Source organism: Oratosquilla oratoria, chromosome 4 (genome assembly GCF_046742065.1).
Source record: "Oratosquilla oratoria isolate Oo_2021 chromosome 4, ASM4674206v1, whole genome shotgun sequence".
In the NCBI taxonomy this organism is placed as follows: domain Eukaryota; kingdom Metazoa; phylum Arthropoda; class Malacostraca; order Stomatopoda; family Squillidae; genus Oratosquilla; species Oratosquilla oratoria.
Window position 1 is genome coordinate 81844302 of NC_134780.1, and position 17480 is coordinate 81861781.

Consider the following 17480-nt stretch of genomic DNA (forward strand, 5'->3'; position numbering starts at 1 on the left):
CTAGTGGTGAAAATGTACAATTGGGATGAGAAGAAATAGATCTGGAAAACATGAAAAAATGGGAGAGGAACACATGATAGCCACTCAGTATCAATGATGTTATTTCAGAACAGTTGAAATGCTCTGGAATGCAATAGGAATAGATTCTCGAACAAAAAAGTAAATATTTTTTTGCGTTATACCCAGGAAGATGTAGATAATCTATTAGCGAAGTATGAAAAATACAATGAATAGATATATAGAATTAAAATATATGTGTATAAATCAATCGTAACAAAAAACCGGGAGAGAACAAATGAATTCTTATATATACATACATTTTGGATACTATATACAGATATCAGCAAAAATATAAAAAAAACATGTGAACTTAACAAGGTGATTAGTGTACTAACACCACACAAATGACGTGTACAAGGCGAGGTAAGAAATAAGAAATGTGTTAACTTGTTTACTATAGAATGTATTGTAAGCACGACAACCAATCTTAATCATTCAAAAACATATTTCAATGTGTGTGCCTTAAGGCGAGTACTTTCGGCACTCCGGCTTATCGATCTAGAAACCACGTGCGTGGCGTCGTGCTCTCCAATATGGCGGCGTAAACAAACCGCCATGCTTCACATGATTCATCACTAATAGAAGTAAATGTGCGATGGCCGGGAATCGAACCCGGGTCAACTGCTTGGAAGGCAGCTATGCTCACCACTATACCACCATCGCAACAATAAGTGATGAGATAACTTCTAGTTATTGTACAAACGGGGACCGATGTAATTCGCAAATTAGACTAAGATTAAGCAACAAATACCTCAGCACTTACCTGGTGCAAATGATACAGTGACGTGTGTGTGAGAGAGAGTGTGTACATATTTCTGTGTACAATTGCTTACCAAGCTCAGGGAATACAATGCTCGATCTCCTTTGTTTATACGGTTGCTCGCCACCCGTATTAAAAATAGACAAAACATTTCAAATTTGCATCTCCGGCAGACGACTAGGTCGAAATGAGAGAACTAACATTAGAAGAGGACCCCATGTTCATTGCCCTAACGGAGACTCACCTGGCAAATAACGTGAAAGACTATGAGATAGAAATAACCAACTACACCCCATTTAGAGCTAATAGAGAAAAAAGAAGCCATGGTGGTGCAATGATCTATGTCAGAAACGATCTAGCCGCACATTCCAAGACTCTGTTATCCCACTCAAACGGGGTAGTAGAACTCATCGTCCTACATATAACAAAAACAAACCTAATCATAGTGAACTGTTACCGCCCACCCCATTGTAGCCTAGAGAGTTTCACAAATGTTACGAACAGATTAAATGAAGTATTGGAGTTTACCTCACTTGCCATGACAGATATAATATGTGGCGACTTCAACTTCTCTTTTATATGTTGGCCTGATGGCAGATCCTGTGGGGGCACTCTAGAAGACCAAGCCAAAGCCAAACTCCTTCTAGAAACTGCTGACAAACTGTTCCTAAACCAACATATAATGAAGCCGACTAGACAGAGTAACATTCTCGACCTCTTCTTCACCAATAATGATGATTCAGTCAGCAACTACAGGATGGTGAAACCAATCTTTTCTGACCATAACCCAATTCTAGTTAATACAACTTACAGAATAAGTAGGACACCGCAGAAACGTCCGACTCCACCAGATATGACCCCCTTTGCCAGCTTCAACTTTTTCAGTGAAAAGGTAGACTGAGTACAGATGCAGCGGGAGCTTAGGGAGATAGACTGGAATCTGGTACTACAGGAACCCGATCCCAACTCCAAATTAAACATGCTGTTAAGGACACTGCTGGAGATGTGTACTACCTATGCACCACGAAAAAATAAGAGAAAAGATCACGGGTACTCCATCCCACGTAACAGAAAAATCTTTATGAGAAAATGTGCCAATCTCAACGATAAACTCAGAAAAAGTAGCAATGACGCCCAAAAGCTCTCAATCATCTAAAAAATAAAGGACATTGAACAAAAAATCAAGCACTCGCAAGAGGAACAGAGGAGAATTGAGGAGAACCAAGCTATAGAAGATATAAAGCACAATCCAAAATTCTTCTACAGCTACTGCAAAAAATTCTTGAAAACCAAGTCACAGATTGGACCCCTTGTAACTGACCAAGGAACCACAACAGACGACCCACAAGAAACCTGCCAGATGCTGGCACACCAGTACAACAGTGTGTTTAGCATACCAAAGAGGCAGGCAGAAATCCACGACCCCATAAAATTTTTCAATCAAGAGACAACAAACCAAAACCAACTTACTGACCTTCAAGTGACAGTAGAGGACATCAGAAAGGAGCTAAGGATAAACCCGGCATCTGGACCAGACGGCATTCCGGCGATTCTACTCATAAGATGTAGCGAGGTCTTAGCAATTCCAATCCATATATTGTGTCTATCTTCCCTAGAGAAAGGTAAGATCCCGGCGTTACTGAAACAAGCTATAATAAGCCCAATATACAGGGTGACCACAAAAACACTCCTTGATTTCAAATATTTATATTATGATATATTGAGTTCATAATCATACAAGTTTGGTGTCTATAGTTGCAGAAATTAACAAAGTTTTATGTGAGATATAGGTTGATATCATAGGCACTCGATGTGTGCCCCTCTTGTTGCCCGGCAAATATCAAGGCGATAATCAAGCTCCGTCCAGACTTTCTGCAGCATATCTGGCGTAATCGCGCGTAGAGCTTCGGTGACACGTTCCTGCAGTTCATCAATGGTTTTGGGCAAGGGAGGTATGTAAACTTTGTCTTTGACATATCCCCAGAGGAAAAAGTCGCACACAGTTAGATCTGGTGATCTTAGGGGCCATTTGCAAAACACTTGGTCGTGTTGTCCAGCACGGCCAATCCATCGGTTTGGTAGGTTTGTGTTGAGAAATGCGCGTACATTGAGAGACTAGTGTGGCGGTGCTCCATCCTGCTGAAAAATGTAGCCATCACCTTCAGCAGCTTGTAATCTAGCCAGCAACCAGTTCTGTAACATTTCTAGGTAGGTTTGGCCAGTAATGGATGGTCCTTCAAAGAAAAACGGTCCATACACAGACCTCTCTGTTACTGCAAAAAACACATTCACTTTGGGAGAGTTACTTTCAAATTCAAGATTGGCATGAAGATTCTGGGTCCCCCATATTCTCACATTTTGTATGTTCACCTTTCCACTTAGGTGGAAGGTTGCTTCATCACTGAAGATGATCTTTGACAACAAACCAGGATAATTTTCCGTTGACTCCTGGAGACTGTGGCAAAATTCAAAGCGCATTTCTTTGTCTTTCGGGTATAACTTTTGGACCAGTTGCAGCCTATAAGGGGTAAACCTCACGCGTTTGCGTAAGACCTTGCATACTGTGCTTTGTGGAAGTTTTAACTCTCGGCTACATCTGCGTGTCGACTTCTTGGGACTGCGAACAAAAGCGTCTCTGACCTTGTCGACAACTTCCTCTGACACTGCTGGGCGGCCGGAATGTCCTTTTCTCTGATCACAGATGCACCCCCTCGCAATGAAATCATTGTACCACTTTAAAATGGACTTGTTAGTAGGTGGATTGTTATGATGAATGCGTCTGAATAAACTCTGCACATTTGTACCACTGTTTGTTTTGCCAAACTCCAACACAAACAAGCTACGTTGCTGTGGGGTGTACGCCATCTTGGATAAGACTACCACCTAGCGGGTCAGGTAGAAATTGCGAACTGAAAAAAAAAAGAAAAAAAAATGCATTAGTTTATGCAACTATGGACACCAAACTTGTAAGATTCTGAACACAATATGTTATATTATGAATAATTTAAATCAAGGAGTGTTTTTGTGATCACCCTGTATAAAGGAGACCGGACTTTGCCAAAGAACTATAGATCTGTTGCCCTCACGTCCCACATCATCAAAGTAATCGAGAAATGCGTAAGGGACAAACTGTTTACATACCTCGAAAAGAATAACCTCATAAAAGAGAACCAGCATGGTTTCAGAAAAGGTCGGTCCTGCCTCTCAAACCTACTGACACACTACGACTGGCTGCTAAGGAACCTGTCAGAGGGGAAGAATGTAGATGTAGTATTTCTAGATTTTGCAAAAGCCTTCGACAAGGTAGACCACGGAGTCCTCCTCCACAAGGCAAGGGACCTAGGAATCTCAGGGAAGCTAGGAATATGGCTTCACAACTTCTTGATAGACCGTACCCAAACAGTCGCAGTCGATGGCCTGAAGTCCAGCGAAACCAGGATAATAAGCGAAGTACCACAATGCTCTGTCCTCGGCCCCCTCTTATTCCTAATTCATATGAACGACATAAATTGGAGAGTGGACTTAACCCTCCTGTCTTTGGCCGATGATACCCATATCAGTTATGCAGTGCTGGAAAGTGAAGATGTACACCATCTACAAGACGACCTCGATACAGTTTAAGCTTGGGCTAATGATTGCAATATGCAGTTCAATGAAGAGAAGTTTGAGGTCATGAGATATGGCACCAACCTAGGCATTAAAGACAACACCGAACTGCACACGGAAAGGGGAATGAAAATCACACCATAAGACCATGTAAAATGTCTGGGTATTTATCTTAGTGACGACGCCATTTTCCAGCACCGCATCATGCTGACCGTGAAAAGAGCACGGGGGATGGCCAGCTGGATACTAAGGACTTCCTCCTCAAGAGAGGTACAGGTAATGCTTACCCTTTGTAAGGCGCTTATTCAATCTATCCTGGACTACTGTAGCCAACTCTGGTCACCACATAAACAAGGAGACATTCAGAAGCTTGAGGCTGTCCAAAGGAATTAGACCAGGCACATCAGAGGGATGAAGGATATCAACTATTGGGATAGCTTGGAAGCACTGGGACTCTACTCCCAACAAAGGAGGAAAGGTATAGGGCCATCTATACATGGAAAATCCTAGAGGGCCGTTCCTGACCCCACGCCCTCAACAATCAAGCCGTATCACAGCGTAAGGCACGGACGCATGTGTGAGAGACAAACGCTCCCACCAAGAGCCTCAGAGAAGCTTAAGACCTTACTGGAATCCTTCCTAGGTCACGATGGTCCAAAAATATTCAACGCTCTCCCAAAAGAAGTGAGAGAGAGAACCAAATACCCGGTGGACGGCTTCAAGCATGTACTGGACAGGTTTCTATGGAAGGTGCCAGACGAGCCTCCAATTGCCAGGCTACACTGCCATCAGTAGGTTGTCATCAAACACAATAACAGACTAACTGGCCCTTGTGAGGAGGGAATAGCAGGACTGCCAGCAGCTGTAGATCACTACGGCTGTGAGGACTGACCTCGGAACTTCACCAAGTTGTGCTGTTAGGACCCACAACTAAGAAAAATGTCTCTTATTAATAGTGTTTTATGTAGGAGCACGTTTATGAGTGAAAAAGAACTGGTTTCGGTATTACGGGTTATTATCGAGAATCACGTCTGTGGCGTCTTCCTCTCCAACATGGAGGCGCAAACTGCTATGTTCCCCACGATTCTCACTCGGTTCGTTACAACAGTAGGTACAGTAAATGTGCGATGGTCGGGAGTTGAATTCGGGTCAACTGCTTGGAGTACAGCTATGCTCACCACAATACCACCATCGCGACAACAACCACTTAAATGTCTAATCTTGCTACAAATGTGGACGGATGTAATTTGTGAATGAGGTTTTACAATTATGAAGCAAACAGTTAGTACCTACCTGGCGCGGAAGATACAATGATCTCATTCTCTGCCTGTGTGTGCATATTTCTTTGTATAAGTACTTACCAAACGCAGGAAATACAATGATCATTCTCTTTTCTATGTATACGATGTGGCCGTAACGGGGCAGAAACATGGAACATAAGAGAGGAAGAGAGAAAGAGTTTGAATGTGTTTGAGATGAAATGTCTGAGAAGTATGATGGGGTTACTAGGCTAGATAGGGTGAGAAATGAGGTGAGGAGGAGAACAGGGGTGGAAAGGGAGCTGGGAGATAGGGTTGATGAAAGAATATTGGGATTGTTTGGACACATGGAAAGAATGAGTGAAGAAAGATTAGTAAAAGAAGTGTGGAAGGCAGAGGTGGAAGGAGTGAATATGAGGGGCGTCCTAGGATGAGATGGATGGATGGGGTGAAAGGGGCATTACAAAAGAGAGGAATGTCTGTGGAGGAAGGATGGAAGAGGACAGAAGATAGGGGTGAATGGAGAATGGTTGTATATGGATGATGTTGTGATGCATGAGGGGGAGTGGGTAGGGGATGGGGGTGACGAAGTTTGTATAAGAAAAAATTGACGCAGCCCGAAGGGATTTCTCCTCGTCTTCTCCTTTTCTGCATGAGGGGACGGAGAGGGGAGGGTCGCCGAATTGATGAAGTGGCCTTGCTGTGGATGTGCTGTGTCTTGCGACACTGCTTCTGACCCAGGGCAGTGGACAGAATGTAGGGATGACCTGTCATCCAGGAGGCGCCAAGATAAGAGGGAGGAAGGAGGGTGGAGGAGAGTGTAATATATAGGAAATGGAATAGGTGGGAGTGATTTCTATGCCTTTTTCTTTTTGGCTACCCCCCGTGTAAGGGGGAAAAAGCCTTTGGTATATGTATGTATGTATTATTATTATTTCTATTTTTATATTATTTTTATTAAACAAGATCCTAGGTAGTTGAGACCACGTTACAACCATACCTACAACTGAATACATGTTTAATACTAGTCCGAGCAAAAAATATCTAAGAATGGTGTTGCATTACGGAAGGAGTGTCACTGCTTATCTAATTAAAATAAATTGCGATGGCCGGGAATCGAACCCGGGTCAACTGCTTGGAAGGCAGCTATGCTCACCACTATACCACCATCGCACAAGAAGATATGTGAGATCGTGATATTAAATTGCAAATCACCGCAACTCAGCCGAATCTCTCCCACGCGCTCCGCTGCGAAAGCGAGAGGCGGGTCGCCGTCGACTTGGACCTTTTCCGTTCAGGCCGTCTGCTCGTTGTCGAATTTGTTTTTGAGATTTTTTCCCTCTTTTTTTACACTTTCTCGTGTCCTGTTTTGGCATCTGGTGATGAGGTTAATATTCCAGTATCACACACACACATTTTCCACTTCTTTCGCTTTTGGATTTAGAAGATATTTTTACTTTTGAATGGTTAAGTTAGGTTAAGTTAGGTTAAGTTAGGTAAGGTTAAGTTAAATTAGGATACATTATATTAGAAGCTATTAGACAACATAATTTTTATGTTAAATATCCGTGATTCTGGAATATGTCGTATTGTAATTAGTCACGAAAAGTAATCACTTATCTACTTCGGCTTCCAGGACAAAGCTGGATGTTTTATGTGAATGAAAACTCCATTTAGTAGTACTTTATCCTAACAAAACTTCAATGAACATATCTTCCTGACTGCACCTGAATTCCATACCTTATGGCTACTGGTCCCTGCCACTTGCCCTGGCAAGTTAAGACCTTAGTTCTCACTCACGTACTAATAACTTGATAATACGTTACACAAGAAATATACATATATACACAATCACACACACACACACAGACGCAGACACACACACACACAGACGCAGACACACACACAGACGCAGACACACACACAGACGCAGACACACACACAGACGCACACACACACACACACTGTATACCTGTTGTATACGTAGGGATATACCGTTATGGTATGGTTGAGTAGGGAAGTCTTAATGTGGCGAGATAGACTCCATGGTGGGAGCTTTTTATTTATTCTAAAGAACAAGATATTCAGTTTGGTACAAATGCAAATGGGATGCCCATTGGGGCTAAATATAATAAGTGCCAGGCCTTGACCTAGGGCACGATAGCTCTGACCTCCGGCCGGTAGGTTCGTGACCTACCCAGCCTCTGGCAGTAGGTTCTTCACCTACTCCAGCTCTGCTAACATTACATGGGTGTCATAGAATATATAGGGTTAGAAGGGTTGCTGTAAGCAAGGGCGTTAGTCTTGTTAATCTATGGATTGGGGACGGTTTAGATATATAAGGGTTAGTTGTATAATTGGTGGATATTGTTAGGTATATTATATCTATGTTAGTTTATGCGTAATACACTAGGGCAGTTATAATAAAAGGATTTATGATACGTGTCTGGTGACACTAGGTATCTATACTTGTTTGTCTTCAAATTGTGCTGTGTTAGGGGTGCATGCCGTGGGAAATGCAAGGTAAGCAAGAGGAAGTCTCGCTCTGTTACAAGCATGTGGATCACGTGCATGGTGGGTGATGGTTAGTAATGGTGTGGTGGATACATTGCCTCCCTGACCTTTTTGAGGTACGTCCTCGTACCTTGGGTTAAGGTCGTGACAGTGGGGATGGCATACATAATTAATATATGATAATTTGTAAGTTTGCTAGTGGGTGATATTGATCAACAAAATATGTTTGAATGAGTAAAAAAAAAGGTGGGATTTTTTACGTATATTATCATATCTTAAAATGTTTTCAGTAAGCTATGTACAAAACATTTTACACTTGTATAATCTCTTTTCAATGAGGACAAATTTCACTGTTCACCATACACTTGTTTCTCTGTTCAATGAGAATTTATTTTATAATCTCTTTTCTATGAGATAGTACTATTTCACTACAGTCATAGCTTACTGAAGACATGACATCCTAAGTGGTTAGTGTGTTTTTAATTAATATGTTAGTTTGTGTAGAGCTAAAAATACATATTATTATATAACATTTTATAGACATATAAACTTATACAAGTTTGTTATTTATGAGAATGGTTATTGGCTAAGATTGTGTAGAGCTAAAAATACATATATAACATTCTATATTTATTTAAGGCAGTTAATTTATTATATTTTATTTATTTATTGATATATTTTTATTTATTCATCTTGTTTGAGTGGGTGGGGTTTTGAGTGTATTATTCCGGGGCTTCACGGTCGGAAGGAAGTAGAGAAGTACTTTTATAGTTATTTGAAAAAAAAAAAAAAATTTATAAGGAAATGATCGTGAGGACCTATCCTATCGAATCGCATGACGTCCTGCGTCCGAAGGGGGAATAATTTACGTGTTGGATATGTTCATCTTGGGAATTGTCGTTGTATATTGATTTATCTTAATTTACTATGTTTCGGGTGACTGCCTGGGAGATTTCTTCGCAGTGACATTTTGATATTCTAATTCTACGTTAAAATTGAAAAATTATTTGTAAGTTAAAATTACATAGTGGATGTTTTGATTATTAGGTTTTGTTTATCGTGGACTTTGAATTTCTATAATTGTAACTAATAGATAGTTCTACGTGAGCTAATTTACATTTAAAAAATTGTAATTAAAATTATTATTACAACACTATGGGTGTATGATGTACAAGAATAAAATAATAAATTTGGGGTACTTAACGCAGGTCTGCGCTGAATTCTGGAAGCACTGGTTGGTTCCGTGGGCGGATGTGAGACTGTCGTGGGCTGAGGTGAGGATTCCTAGCTGGGTCTTGACTGGGTCTTGACTGGTCGTCTTGACTGAAGTCGTGATGTCGTGTTGATCTAGGAGTTAGTGCGCTGGATCTCTACAGGTGATTAGCTTGGGTTTACTGCTTGAAGGATTATAGGTTAGATATGCTTACCGAGGTGCTGAGCTTGCAGATTTCGCGTTGTTCTCAGGTGAAGTTCTATCTCTTGGTTTGGAGTCGTGAAGAGGTGCGGTGTAGAGTTGACCGGTTCTTCTATGTCGCTGTAGATATCTGTCTACAGAGACTATGGTAGCGTACTGCCACCAGGTGGTTCAAAATCGAATGGGTTCGATTTCACCACCGTTGCTCCTTCTGAATGTTCTGAATGGTAGGCGTGTATCTTCGGAGGTTGGAATAGAGTACCGCTCGCCAGTTGGATTGGTTGTGTAACCTTGTGTAGTATGGCTGATGACGGCGCTTCTATTCAGGACGTGGGCGAACCGCTGCTGCCGCCAGTTGTATACCTGTTGTATACGTAGGGATATACCGTTATGGTATGGTTGAGTAGGGAAGTCTTAATGTGGCGAGATAGACTCCATGGTGGGAGCTTTTTATTTATTCTAAAGAACAAGATATTCAGTTTGGTACAAATGCAAATGGGATGCCCATTGGGGCTAAATATAATAAGTGCCAGGCCTTGACCTAGGGCACGATAGCTCTGACCTCCGGCCGGTAGGTTCGTGACCTACCCAGCCTCTGGCAGTAGGTTCTTCACCTACTCCAGCTCTGCTAACATTACATGGGTGTCATAGAATATATAGGGTTAGAAGGGTTGCTGTAAGCAAGGGCGTTAGTCTTGTTAATCTATGGATTGGGGACGGTTTAGATATATAAGGGTTAGTTGTATAATTGGTGGATATTGTTAGGTATATTATATCTATGTTAGTTTATGCGTAATACACTAGGGCAGTTATAATAAAAGGATTTATGATACGTGTCTGGTGACACTAGGTATCTATACTTGTTTGTCTTCAAATTGTGCTGTGTTAGGGGTGCATGCCGTGGGAAATGCAAGGTAAGCAAGAGGAAGTCTCGCTCTGTTACAAGCATGTGGATCACGTGCATGGTGGGTGATGGTTAGTAATGGTGTGGTGGATACACACACACACACACACACACACACACACACACACACACACACACACACACACACACACACACACACACACACACACACACACACACACACGCACACATACACACACATATATATATATATATATATATATATATATATATATATATATATACATATATATATATATGTTCACTGTAAACCCACTATCGGAGAAATAATAACGGAAATAAAGAGAAACTGTATATTTCGACTACTATCTAGTCCTCTTCAGATAGTAGTCGAAATATACAGTTTCTCTTGATTTCCGTTATTATTTCTCCGATAGTGGGTTTACAGTGAACTTTTATAAATGTATTATAACATACCAATCTCCAATATATATATATATATGTATATATATATATATATATATATATATATATATATACGTGTATGCGTATGTGTATATATGTATATGTCTGTATGTAGGAGTTACTAGACCGGATAGAGTGAGAAACGAGGTGTGGAGGAGAGCGAAGGTGGAAAGGGAGTTGGGAGATAGGGTGGATAAAAGAGTATTGTGATGGTATGGACACATGGAAAGAATGAATGAAGAAATATTAGTAAAAGATATGTGGAAGGCAGAGGGGAGTGAACATGAGGGGGCAACCAAGGATGATATGGATGTATGGGGTAAAAGGGGCATTGGAAAAGAGGGGAGTGTCTGTTGAGGAAGGAAGGGAGAGAACAGAATATAGGGGTGAGTGGAAAATGGTGGTGTATGGATGATGCTGTGATGCATGGGAGTGGGTAGGGGATGGAGGGGAGTGAGGGAGTGTATGAATTATATTTTGACGCAGTCTGAAGGGATTACTACCCGTATTCTCTTTTTCTGCCGGAGGGAACGGAGAGGGGGGTCGACGATTAAATGAAGCGGCCTTAATGTGGATGTGCTGTGTCTTGCTACATTGCATCTGACCCAGGGCAATAGGCGAGATGCAGGGATGACCCGTCATCCAGGAGGAGCCAAGAAAAGAAGGAGGGAGGCGAGGCGAGTGGGAGTGGAGTATGTGGGGATGAAATGGGTGGTAGTAGATTTATGCCTTTGTCTTTGGCTATCTCCCTTGTAAGAGGGAAAAGGCCGCTGGTATATGTATGCATGTATATACGTATATATATATATATATATATATATATATATATATATATATATATGAGTCTAATACACACACACACACACACACACACACACACACACACACACACACACACACACACACACACACACACACACACACACACACACATGTATGTATGTATCAAAGGACCATTCCACTCTTATAAAAGGGTGGCCGAATTAAAACACACCCATATTTCATAAACAAAACCTATTTAATGCCCTACCCACCTCAAGAGTCAGTCCCTTTCCGCAAAGAGGCGCAATCTTACATTGTAGGGCCCATCAGCTGGTTCTGCTTATACCCCCTTCATCATGCGGGAGACCCCACCCCCTACGCATCCATTCGAAGTAGTTTATGAAGCAAATGAGAGGGAAAAATCAGGGTGAATCATGCTCTTAATCATTCACACTCCCATTTACTCCTAACTTTTGCACGCTCTCTTCCGTGCTCGACAGACATTCTCCTGCAAAAACCTCTTTCCCTCCATCCATGCATCTCATTCTCGGTCTTTTATTGAACTCACCCCATCCACTTTTTGACAGTCTTCATTTAGTCTTTCTATATACCCAAACCACCTCAGCAATCTCTACTAACCAGTCTGACATTTTTTTCTACTTCTGTTCTCTGCTTCACTTCCACATTTCTCATCTCATGCATTTTTTGAAATTCTTATTATGTCTTTTCAAACATCTCACTTCAAGAACATTTGTATTCTTCCTTTCCGCTTACCTTACATTCGAAGTCTGTTTTACAGTGCCGTGGGTACAATCACTATCTCTTACACCCTTATCTTTGCATTTGTCCCCAAACTTCTATTTCTCATAACACATTTTATTACATTATTGTGCCTATGTGTGTGCGGGGGGGGGGGGGTGCATGTAAGCACGTATAAGCGCGCCCATGCACACTCATACACTTTTGAGTACATTAGGTGCATTTTGTGCCCATCTATGTTGCAAATTTCTGGTATTTGCTAATTCTATATTTTAAGCATTTCTCTCGTTTGCTGTATGGAAGTCTTCCCACCAAATATTCAATATTTTGTAGTCAATAGATCGGAGGGTTTAGTTGATTGCCAGAGTGGAAACATGAAAGTATTAGTCACTTGACGCTGTATAAGACACAGAGTTCTTGGTTCGAGTCAAACTTCACAGTTGCTCATAATGAGTTGCAGTATTTTATTGTTATAAATTCCAGTCTTCTGCATGCGATGGTGGTATAGTGGTGAGCATAGCTGCCTTCCAAGCAGTTGACCCGGGTTCGATTCCCGGCCATCGCACATTTTGATGTCAGAAAATCAATATCACTGTCGTTGCGTGAGAGTTTCTGAAAAATGGCGTGTGAAGCGAAAAATTATGACTCGTAGATGACTTCACTAAATTAAGTTTTCAAGTTAAAAGTAAAATAGATTCGTCAGTTTAAGAATGCGAACAGATGCAAGTATAAAAAAGTAATCAAGATTCAATGCTAAACCTTAGAAGACTACATTTTCATAGGTTCCACTAAGAAAAAATGGGACAAAATACACAGTATTGTAGACTTTTAGTTAAAAAGTTCATTTATCAGGCATCTGGCCTGATTTCATTAAGAAGATACTAATGAATGTATCATTCCTTTCTAAAAAATTTGTATCGTCCGAATTTCCTCTCATATTGGCATCCCTAGCTATGAACGGGCCGACAAGGTAGCTTGGGATGCCGCATCAACCCCTTTTGATGCTTCCATTCCACTGCCTGCATTATGCGTTTATTCCATTCTCCTGGCCACACAACGTTTTTTATCTACATATTTGGAAGAACGGCATGAGGGCCGAAAAATGTAGCCCAGCAGGGCTTCTTCTGAAGAGGCCTTGCTGGGCGAAACGTAAAATATATTGGATCCCATACTCTGCGTTTGGCCTCTCTTCCACAGTGCTGTTGCAGTCGTTGCTGCTTTTACTCACTCAGGGCCGAAAAAGTAGAAGAAAAATATTAAGAGAATTAGAGGGCCTCTTAAAAAAGTAACAAAAAATACTCCAATTCAAAGTCAGGTGCCACTGTATAAGAAGCGTCTTCAGATTAATCTTTAGTCCAAGTCATAAACAAGTGGAAAGGCATCAAGGGGAAGATATTTTCAGGAGAATGGAACGCGGATATATATGTATGTATGTATTTCACAAACTGATAGCATTTTGATCATTATAATAGAACTATAGTAACAAGACAAACTGTCTACTCGCGCCTAGCTTAGAATATTGACTTGGGGCGATCTAAGAATATCAAATGAACGCGACCATTATAACAATTCAATATCAAAGAAATGCACTACATATATATTAGATATTAGTAATCAGGCTTGGACTTGGATACATTTCCGTTAATCTATTTCCTTTGTTTTTATTATATTTTTTTCTATAAATTTATCAACTACGCGATTCCTGTGGTCTGTGTTGAATGCACACACACACACACACACACACACACACACACACACACACACACACACACACACACACACACACACACACACACACACACACACTTTCACCATTGTGTGTATCAAGCATACTTTGTGCCTGATGCACACTTTTGCAATCTTGTGTTTATCAGGTATACTTTGTACCTGTATTCCTAAAGGAAATTTGGGACGGATTCCTGATTTTAAGCGTTCATTGACATCCTATATGGAAGTTTTCCCATCAAATGTATAGTGGTCTCTGGTCAAAATAATGGAAGTTTTATATATTTGTCATGGAGTGACAAGATTCGAATCGGGTTTATTCGGCATCGTATAAGACGCAGAGCTCTTTTCCTCGAGTCAAGCCTCGCAGTTGCTCACGATGACTTGCAGTAAATATAACCGTTATGAACTCACAGGAAATTTGTGCGATGGTGGTATAGTGGTAAGCATAGCTGCCTTCCAAGCAGTTGACCCGGGTTCGATTCCCGGCCATCGCAGGTTTTGATGTCGGAAAAGGAATAGGTTTGTAATTGCAGGGGTCTCTGGAAGATGGCATGTGAGGCGGAAAATTATGACTCATAGATGACGTCACTGAACCTGATTTTTGAAAAAAAAAATAGAATATATACATGCGTACATATATACATACATACATATATATATATATATATATATATATATATATATATATATATATATATATATATAAGTTTGAGCCCAATTAGACTACATCTTATGGACTTCGTTAAGATTATATCCGTAGAATTTTAGTTAAGAGCTATCTAGCTCGACTTCAATAAGAAGGTGCCGGTGACTTCAATGCTATAGAATGAATTATCCTTTTTTAAATTCAGTATCAGTTAACTTATAACGTACTGATCCCACTTTTTCCCGTTTGGGGTATTATCTGCATAAGTTTTATGCATTCGATATTTTAGGGACTTCAGACCCCAACGGACCAGATTCACACAGAATAGAAACGCTGGTAAATTGCAGTCCAAACCACTGGTCATTTCGCGAGTGGCGTAATCATTGATTTTTTACCGTAATTTGATAGATTAGTTTTAAAGTGAATAAACCCTCATGGTTCTAACCCCTAGAAAAGAAAACCTTTTGAGACTATGCCATCGGGTTGACGGGAAGAACAACATTTCCCCCCCCTCAAAAAAAAAAAAAAAAAAAGAAGAAGAAGAAGAAGAAGAAGAAGAAAAAAAAAAAAAAAAAAGGAGTGGGTAGAAAGAATTTACTCTACGAGGATCTTGGGCTTAAGGCCGGTATCATACTGTCCTGCGCCGCCGTTGCGGTTACAGCAAAGTCTCTCTTATGAGTTATTAGACTCGAAAGGCTATGGTAGTACCTTAAGTAGTATCTTAACCAGGGGGAGATGGTGGTCGTTAGTTAAAGTTCTGGCTATCACCAGGTCATTTTAATAAGCTAATCGAGCTTACCCATATTCTGGGCGCATCCGGCGCCGCCGCATAGTTTGACACCGGCATAATAAGGCACAACATAAACCATCACCTTTACCCTATGTGGTCGGACTTCCAGGGCAAGTAGTAACCATCTTGAAAATTTATAGAATTTTGAAACCTTCTAATTTTTCAAATAATACGACCAATTATCAGATTTGGTTCCAGGTCCGTAATATAGATAAAAAAAAAAAAAAAAACTTTCGAGCCTTAATATTTATTTGACACTCCAGAAAGAGAACATGCTTTTCAGAAGATACTAATGAATCTAAAACACTCCAGTGACGAACTCCGTGTGGCTGGAATACATGAAACGGACTAGAAAGTGATGTAGGAACAGTAGCAAGGAAAAACTTCCTTTCGATGGCCGGAAATCGAACAAAATTCATCTGCTTGGAAGCCAGCGATGCTCACCACTATACCACCATCGCTTGTGTTTCTGATGATGATTTTGCAAATCTTATCTTGTAAAGTCAATGCAACTGCATGGGAAGCTCCGCCTGAGCCTGTCTCTCACGGTGTAGATCCTGGTGCTCTCGGCCTGTTTTCTCGTGTATACCGCTTTTATGTATTGCTGTTCTTTAGCCTCTTGGAGACCACATTTCAACAGTAAATAAATTGTCGTGTATCATCCACTAACTACCAAATTAATTTGTCCGTTCATTCATTTATAACCTATGTAACTTATCAATTAATTTAATAATTTCTCATTCACTGGCGTGCTGATATTTATAACAAGGTTAGTTATGTACGTGATTACTTGCCTCTTCTCATTGTCGTTGATTAAATCGGCTATTGTAAGTGAAGGATGAGCTACATTTATGGTTACAGTCATATCAACATGGCCAACATTCTTCACACATACGCTTTTAACATGACCAAGCTGTATCAAACCACCGTGAGACACAAAGGTTGTGTTGTCCTCCAAGGAGATAGACCGATAGTGCAAAGGACCATTAAGACCGGAAGCTGCCTTCTTTCTTACTACCCGTCTTCCTTCCTTCCCTCCTTACCTCTTTGCTTCCATGCCTTATCACTTCCTTGCCGCTTGCCTGCTTTCTTGCCTCTCTTCCTCCTTACCTACTTTTTTTCTTGTCTTTCTGCCCATCCTGCCAACTTGCCCAATTGCTTACTTGCTTCTTTGTCTTCCTATCTTCCTGCCTCCCTGCCTCCCTACTTCTCTGTTCCCTTGCCTTGCTGTCTTCATTCTAATTTTAGTCCGAACATTCTGAAAAAAAAAGAAGAAGAAGAACGAGGAAGTTGTCACGCCGACGGACCATAAACCGGTTCTTCAGGTCAGAAGGGATGGAGGAGGAGGAGGAGGAGGAGGAGGAGGAGGAGGAAGAAGAGGAGGAAAAGAAGTAGAAAAAACATGTCCAGGGGAGGGGATGAGAGGTAACAGAGGAGGAAGGAGAGGGCCAGGTAGAAGAGGAGGAGGAGGAGGAGGAGGAGGAAGAGGAGGAATAAAAGGAAGAGGAAGAGGAAGAGGAATAAGAAAAAAAAAAGTGTAGGAAGGAGGTGGAGGAGGAGGAGGAGGAACACGTGGACGAAGATGGAGTCTGGAGTGATGGAGGGAGGATGGAGGAGTGGAGGAAATGTTTGTGGTTGTTTTGAAGGTGATGCGTAGAGACGTTTGGGAAGGTGAGGGGTATTGGCTGCATGTTATTGTGCGGTAGAATATGTGTAGTAGCATGCAGTCGATACTTTAGGAACTATATGGGGTGCCCCTACGGACCAGAGTCTCACAGAATTTTCTCTATTCTATGTGAGAGGAAATCTCTAATCATAGGGAAATTATGCTACTTTATTGTACTGCGATTGC

General features: G+C 41.1%; 4 non-coding genes across 4 annotated transcripts; 2 read left to right on the forward strand and 2 right to left on the reverse strand.

Moving 5' to 3' along the window:
* Positions 1–651: 651 nt before the first annotated feature.
* Positions 652–723, reverse strand: TRNAG-UCC (transfer RNA glycine (anticodon UCC)). The gene has a single exon. It is a non-coding gene; the product is annotated as a tRNA-Gly (tRNA).
* Positions 724–6786: 6063 nt separating this feature from the next.
* Positions 6787–6858, reverse strand: TRNAG-UCC (transfer RNA glycine (anticodon UCC)). Its single transcript has one exon. It is a non-coding gene; the product is annotated as a tRNA-Gly (tRNA).
* Positions 6859–12957: 6099 nt separating this feature from the next.
* TRNAG-UCC (transfer RNA glycine (anticodon UCC)) lies at positions 12958–13029 on the forward strand. Its single transcript has one exon. It is a non-coding gene; the product is annotated as a tRNA-Gly (tRNA).
* Positions 13030–14614: 1585 nt separating this feature from the next.
* TRNAG-UCC (transfer RNA glycine (anticodon UCC)) lies at positions 14615–14686 on the forward strand. Its single transcript has one exon. It is a non-coding gene; the product is annotated as a tRNA-Gly (tRNA).
* The last annotated feature ends 2794 nt before the right edge of the window (positions 14687–17480 follow it).